We start from the raw sequence: 7,379 nt of genomic DNA, 5'->3' as shown, positions 1-7,379 counted from the left end.
CTAGACCTTTCAAGTTGTTCAGAGCTGTAATATGCCAACTATGCAGCAAGTTCATATGAAAACTAGGATGGCTTCATTTGGAAGTATGTAAGCCAATAGTAATGAGTCAAAAAAAAAAGGGAACTTAAATTTCATGACTGTTTTATAAGATGTAGTATGAGTTCAATATAAAGAAATTTTTAGATACTTCTGTAGGTATTGACAATTAATTTTTATTATTACATGATATCATATGAAATGTGCTCAATAGCATGTAATTGATTCTCTCTTTTTTTCCTGTTCACACTTCTTGAACTGGACAGAAGTTAGGATATATCATAAGGTCCTAAGATTACTGACATCTGGAATATTCATTGAGTTGAAGGTTTTTTGTGGAAACTTAACACATCTCTGCTTTGAGGACAAACATGTGTTTGAGCAGCTGAAAAGTGTCTGACCTCCGAGACTTAAATGGGGAATTCTCTGGGTGCTAGAAAGGCTGTCTTATCAAACTGTCCCTACCTTGAGCCCACCTTGAGCCCAGTGTCAGGATCTATATACCAGTTATTTTCAGGTTGAAAATATTCATCATATAAATCTCATTGCTTGATGGGAACTTACCTTTTGTTTCAGTTCACAAACATTGAGGAAAAGATTATCTTTGATGGCTTAATCACATTATCTGAAACCTGTATTTGCTACAGTATATAACTCTTCCTCTTTTTGTGTACTTATTGGAAAAGAATAAAAAATTTACTCTAATCCTACCTTGCATATAGTCAGCAAAGGCTCACTAGGGATTCACTGCTCTTAATTGCTGAAACACAGATGTGGCCTGCTCACACTGCAAATCAATCTAAATTGTACCTGATAATATAGGAGCATTCACAAATTTAATTTTCCAACACTGTTTGGAATTAAGACAGAAAGCTATCGTCAGCAACATTTTGGCTTCTGCTGTCTTGGATTCATTAACTTTAAGGCCATCCTTTGACAGGTACAGAGCAGAAGAGAGAGCCTGGGAAATAGCAAACCTCTCTCTATTCCAAAGGGAGGAATGATCTGCATTAAACAATTTAACTGAGGGCTAAATTACATCTAGTTATAAGAAAATATGAGAAAAAGAGCAGCTTTATTGACTGAAGCAAAGTGGAGGTGGAGTAAGCTTACTTTTGCTAAGGAAGAACAAAAGAGAACTATAGAAACTAAATATAAGAAAAAATCAGTTCTCATTTGACACATGTATATCACAGCCACACTTCAGCAGGAATTACGTACATATTCACAGATGTACACCTACCTAAGAAATCAAGTCACAGTATTGAATCTACCATAAAAGTAGTAAAAGTCGACTGGGACCCATGGGATCCATGGAAATAGTCTGTTGACATTACAGGTCCAGAGTGCAATTCTGCTTGATATAGGTAGGGAATTATAGAATTGTAAAATACACTGAGTTGAAAGGGACCCACAAGGATCATCAAAGTTCAATTCCTGCCCCTGCTCAGGATACCCCAAGAGTATTTCACACCATTTCCCAAAGAACATTTTCAAGAAACTTTCTGAACTCTGCCAGCCTTGAGGCTTTGACCATTTCCTGGAGAGCCTGTTCCAGCTACCAGCCACCCTCTGGGTGAGGAATCTTTTCTGTACATCTAACCTATATTTCCCCTAACTCAGCATCATGCCTCAGATCCTGTCACTGAGAAGAGAGATCAGTGCTGCCCTTCCACATACCCTCATAAGGAAGTTGCAGTCTTCTGGGAGGTCTCCCTACATCCTCTTCTATTATTATACTCAGTCCAAAAAATTATAGCTATATACAATTTTCATAAGTGAGACAGAAATATTCAAGTATTCATCCTTTTTGTTGTATCTATTTCAAAAATGGTTTTGGAAACTGAAGTTTATAGTACTGTTTGTCTCACCCCAGAAGTTTAGGAGTTTTTTCTTTCTTTCCTTGCAGTCAAATTGCTCTTGGAATCATCACCTTTCCTTTCTACTTTACCAAAGGTAAAGTGAGGTATTTCAAATTAAAAGCGTCTCACAAAAATCTTCCCAGCATGAAAAATTTATAATCAGTTAAGTGATTTTCAGAACCTCAGATACTCAAAAGTACTCAGCACATTCACACAGAAATTTTAACAATCATTAGGACAGACACTTAGTCTCATACATGCTCTGGAGCCTGGGAACTGTTGAACGAGGAGTTTATGAACCTTGTTAGACTTCAGCACATTTTTCTTCTTGAGATTTCCATAACCTTAGAAAGAACCTGAAAACTAGCTCAACAGGACTATGATTAACCTTGTAAAAGATGAAACCTGTATTTGGACTTAATTCTTCTCAGGTATTCTTGCAGATTTTAAATCTGCTTAGCATGTACTTCTTAAAGGAACATGCTTTCTTCAAATAATTTGAGAGACTTGGTTGTACTACATGCCATTAGAGGTTTCTTTCTCAACAAAATTTCTATATTGTAAATAGTTTACAAGTAGATACCTTATTGTTATCAAAAAATATTTTATCTTACTCTATATTTATTAGTGCTGTAATAATGTACTTTTACACATATGCTTTGGCTTTGATAGCTGCTTTTTATATTTAGCCTAATGAAATCCTGTATCAAGCATTCTGTTTAAGACTGCACAATAAATGTCACCTTTTCTTTCAGATTCTAATTTCATCAACTTAAAGAAATTTTTTTCAGAGTAATTAGGGAAAACAGTTCCTTACAAACCATGTAAGGAATAATTATCAAATAGCTGGAAAGATACAACTTTTTTTTTCATAATGATTAACGAATATTTTCTAAGGAGAACTTTCATCATCAAGGGAGCTAATCAACAACTATAGATTACTGTGGTTTTCTTTAATGTGGTTGACAAAGGTTCCTAGTTCTCCTGTTCTTCTTGAACTTGGTTTTTCAGTAATTTTTCATCACAAAATTCTAACTAATGAAATACTTAAGGACACTAATTCACTTTTGAATCCTAACCCATGCTATGAAATGAATAGACTGTGTGCATAAACATCTGCTGCACCTGAGTTCTATGCTCTGTCACATACGTTATTGACTTCCTTGAGAGGTGGTTGGTATTTGGTGGTTTGGTGGTTGGTGAGTGGTATCCCATCGACTCTTCTGTCAGTGTTTACGAAACACTTTAAGAACAATGCTCTTAATAACATGCTTTAACTTTTGGTCAGCCCTGGACTGGCCAGTCTGTTGGACTAAATGATCACAGTAGGTCCCTTCCAGCTGGAATTATTCTGTTCTATGTTATTCTATCCCAATTTAGCACTAACTGAAAGTCCTCCTGAGTACCACTCTGGTATCTCATTAATACAACAAATAGGGAGGGGCAAACTGTAACAGTTTGGCTCTTTCTAAATGAAGTATCAGATAGTTATTTTATTTACAGAAAAAAAATATTTTGTACAAAAAATAGTGATTGAGATTTTTTTTTTAAATCAACATAACTCCATTTTCACAAGGCTTTAGGTCCCAGACAGACCTGATAATAAATGTCAGACACTCAGAATTGTTTAGCATCCAGTGGCATTAATATCCAGATTTTCAACAACTCACTAGCTAATGCAGAGAGCTCTCTGAGAATTTAAGCACTTATCTGTCACCCAAATGGGAATAGAACATGATAAAAAAAACTGGCCTTTGCTGAGTGCATTGAATGCTTCTGCCCTCTTCTCATTATTTCTTTTATCAAGATCAGGGCTTTGAACTCAGCTTTGAAGTGAATGCAAAGCCAACATGGCCTCAAAGTAAATGTTTGCGCCAGTCTTTGTTGCTAATGAGGTGTGTTTTGTATTCTAAGACAGCTTGAGATTTTTTTGTAGCTATTGCCTCCAAACACAGGTAGATTAAATTAAAGGAGTGGAGGCTGAAACTGAGACATACAAAAACCAACAACAACAAAACCCACTTAAAAAACCATTAAAAAAACCCAAAATGAAGCAAAAATACCCAAACAAAACAAACAAAAAACCCAACCAACCAAACAAAACCTTCAATGATTAAAACCAAACAGAAGAACAATATTCACCCTTGCTGAAAATAGCTGTCTCCCAATAATGTGTTAATACTGGGTAACTGTTCTCACAAAACTATTTATTTTTCAAGTCAATGTACTAAATTAATTGACTTAAAAAATAAATTATTTTGTAAAACTTGGTATGAACAATTTTTGTTATACCCAGAAAAAGATTCTTCTAAATCGCACTCCTTCCCTCTTACACTAGGGAGGGAGATATATGAAGCAATGTTACCTCTTAAAGTGGTCTATACCCAGTAGAGGGAAGAAATATTCTATTTTGTTCTGAGCTGAAGTGTCCCTGTAGTACCCTAGACAACAATCAGTAGTAGTGTATAATTTGTAATCTTGAAAAACTAAGTTGCTTCAGGCTTTTTAATGTGGTTCAGTGTAGGAAAACATTTGAAAAGAAAAACACTATTTTCCTAACTTTTGACAAGACCTATTATTGAACAAAACTATTATTAAATTAGAGCAAACAAAATGTTTGAATATTTTATGTAAAAGCTGTAGTAGACAAAGCATAATTTCTGAAAGAAAAAGAGTAAATTTATCATCCTGACACAAACAATCCTGTGTTTAGTTGTCACCATTGACAAAGTGTTTTGAGGTCTCTAAGAAACTGTAGACGTATTTCTGATATTAACAAACCACAAACCTAACAGTTAGAAAATTGACAATGTACTTAACATTATTGTGTGCCAAGGAACTTCTTTTTCCAGAAGATGTGCAAAATATAAGGAATTACTAGTTTAATTACAAGATTATATTAATTAATATTGTTTTAGTTTATATAGGATCTTTCTGATCATATTGCTTCCATTTGCAAATTTTACTTTTTGTTAATGCTGTTGAACCCTACAGCAATTAATCATATAGTTATAATATTTCAGAAGTGTGGAAGTTTTATCATATAAAACTTGTAAAGTATAATTTATATTTCATGATATTTCATCCTGGTTGAAAAGTGGGAGAATATCAGAACTCTTTCTTTTTTTCCAAGTTACATGAGCAAAGAAATTTACATTCTGAAATTGCAGCAGTGACCCCAATAAGGTGTTATTAATATAGACGAAAAGAAACATGTGGAACACAATAGAAAAGGTCTGAGTTGAGCTCTGTAATTATCAAGATTATGCATCCTGTAATGTCTTCTATGTGTATGTATAAGTGTATACCAATAGAGGTGATAGCTAAATAAATCCTGGTTTTGGAATAATATACAATCAATGAATCAATGATAATCAATTATGAAACAATACATTTTTTTGATTGACATACAAGTATTTTTAAGGTTAATATGTTGAGTTGACATGGCTTTCCTGCTTTAAGTGTGACAATAATCCCCACTGTGGTGTCACAATTCTCATAAAATCATAAAGGAATAGAGGGAAAAATATTAAGTAATCCAAGTCTCTGCCAAAGTCCAGTTTCTTCAAAATCTAAACTTTCTCTGTTAGATTGTCAGAATTTGTTACTTGAAAAATTCAGAAGAGGAATTTCTTTCTTCAGTCTCCACAGAAAAATATGTGCATCCTCTTCTGTCAGTGTAAAGTTTTTCTATAATGTGTAACCTAAATCATTCTTGCTGCAGTTAAAGTTTACTATATGTTATTATAAGAACTATAGCCATGGATAATTAACTATTTCCTCCATCTATGAAGTTCCATTTTACATGTTTTAAGACACATCATGTGTCTTTCCACATTTCTTTCCTAAGGGGTAAATGAAACCTCTTCACTGGGTCATTTTTCAAAAAAATTAAATTCTGTTGGACCTTTTTTTAGTCTAGTTTATCTGGCACCCAAACCAAGTGTCTCTGACCCACTGAAGGAGATGATCAATCGTTATCCCGAGGGTACAAACTGCCCTGGGCAGAACTCATCAAGTCAACTTTGCTGTAAAAGAATGCAACACTAACAGCAATGAAATCCGACCTCCCCAGCTGATTTATAGACGCTTAAATGACAAGTCTGACCTCAGCAACATGGTCACAACCATCTCAATGCTACTATTTTCAGTAGGAAATGGAAAATATATTTACTATGAGATTATGTTTGATGTATTATGTAATTAAATGCATTTAGAGAAAACAGAAAATTAAGTTTGTTGAGAAAAAAAAATAACACAAAACAATATTGGATTTATACTTCAAAGACGAGAATACAAAAAAAACAGGATAATACTTATTATTACCATGAGCTGATAATGCTGTAGCAAGATACAATTCTAAAACTGGAAACATTCACTGCAAAATGTCACGTAGACTATCGAGAATATCGACTCTAGAGTGGGTCTGTTTCTGAGGCTGGTGCATGATAGCAATATTTCCTGTTTATGAGCAAATCAGTGAGGTTTATGATCTATTATGAGAATATAGACTCATCAGAACAAATATCTTGCATCAGTGAATGTTGTGTACAGTAGATAAAAGTGCCGGTATTGCCCAGCGCCAGGAAATGAATCCTTAAAACAGTTTGGTACCTAAATGAGAAAAGTTAATTTAAATGTACTGCCATTAAATTAAACTTCCCTTTCACAAGAAAATACTGTTTATCTCATCTAATATCTTAGGTTAAATTGGTGTCACAGCTAAATCTTAACTCATGCTAAGGAATCACTGAGTAAAACGCTACTACCCTAAGGCTGATCTGTTAGCTTCCAAGTCTAGTCTTTATCTGCAGTTAGAAGAGAGATGCATTTATTGTTCTGCTGTGGAGGGTATAAAGCAGCACAGAAATTATATGTTATAAAGCACTTAAAATCCATATTGAGCAAAGAAATAACTATTGCTTCTAAATGTGCTGGGGTACATTTCTATTCACATATGTTCACACACAGTCATCTGAACTGGAAGGCTTTCTGAGTCCATTAGGGAGAGAATACCACTCCCAGGGCATTCATTCATAGGAGATCCTAAAAAACATGTGTAGTGTTGCACTGAGACAGACTTTCATAAAAGATAGCTCACTTAAGCCAAGACAATTCCACATAGCTGCCTTCAGTCTTCACTCAGACAGAGTTCATCCTTGAAAACCTCTTGTTCCAGTACTTGTCACAAAATTCACTGCCTCACTTTGCCAATATAACTATTCATGAAGCTGTGTTGTAAGCTGAACTGACGTTGGGTTAAAACAGTCCACAAATGGTTTCCCAATGACCAAGAATAATCCAACACTTCCTATTTCATAAGATTCTTGATACAAATATTTTTTTAAACTTTTTTTTTTTTTTAGAAATTCACTGGATAGGACCTCTCAGTGTTCTGATATATGGTATGATATTTTACCTAAGTTTTTGAAGTGTCTTGAAAAAAATTCTGTTTCTATATGAAGTAAATAAAAATTAAAT

Source organism: Poecile atricapillus, chromosome 2 (genome assembly GCF_030490865.1).
Source record: "Poecile atricapillus isolate bPoeAtr1 chromosome 2, bPoeAtr1.hap1, whole genome shotgun sequence".
Taxonomy (NCBI): domain Eukaryota; kingdom Metazoa; phylum Chordata; class Aves; order Passeriformes; family Paridae; genus Poecile; species Poecile atricapillus.
This window is presented reverse-complemented; position numbering follows the sequence as displayed.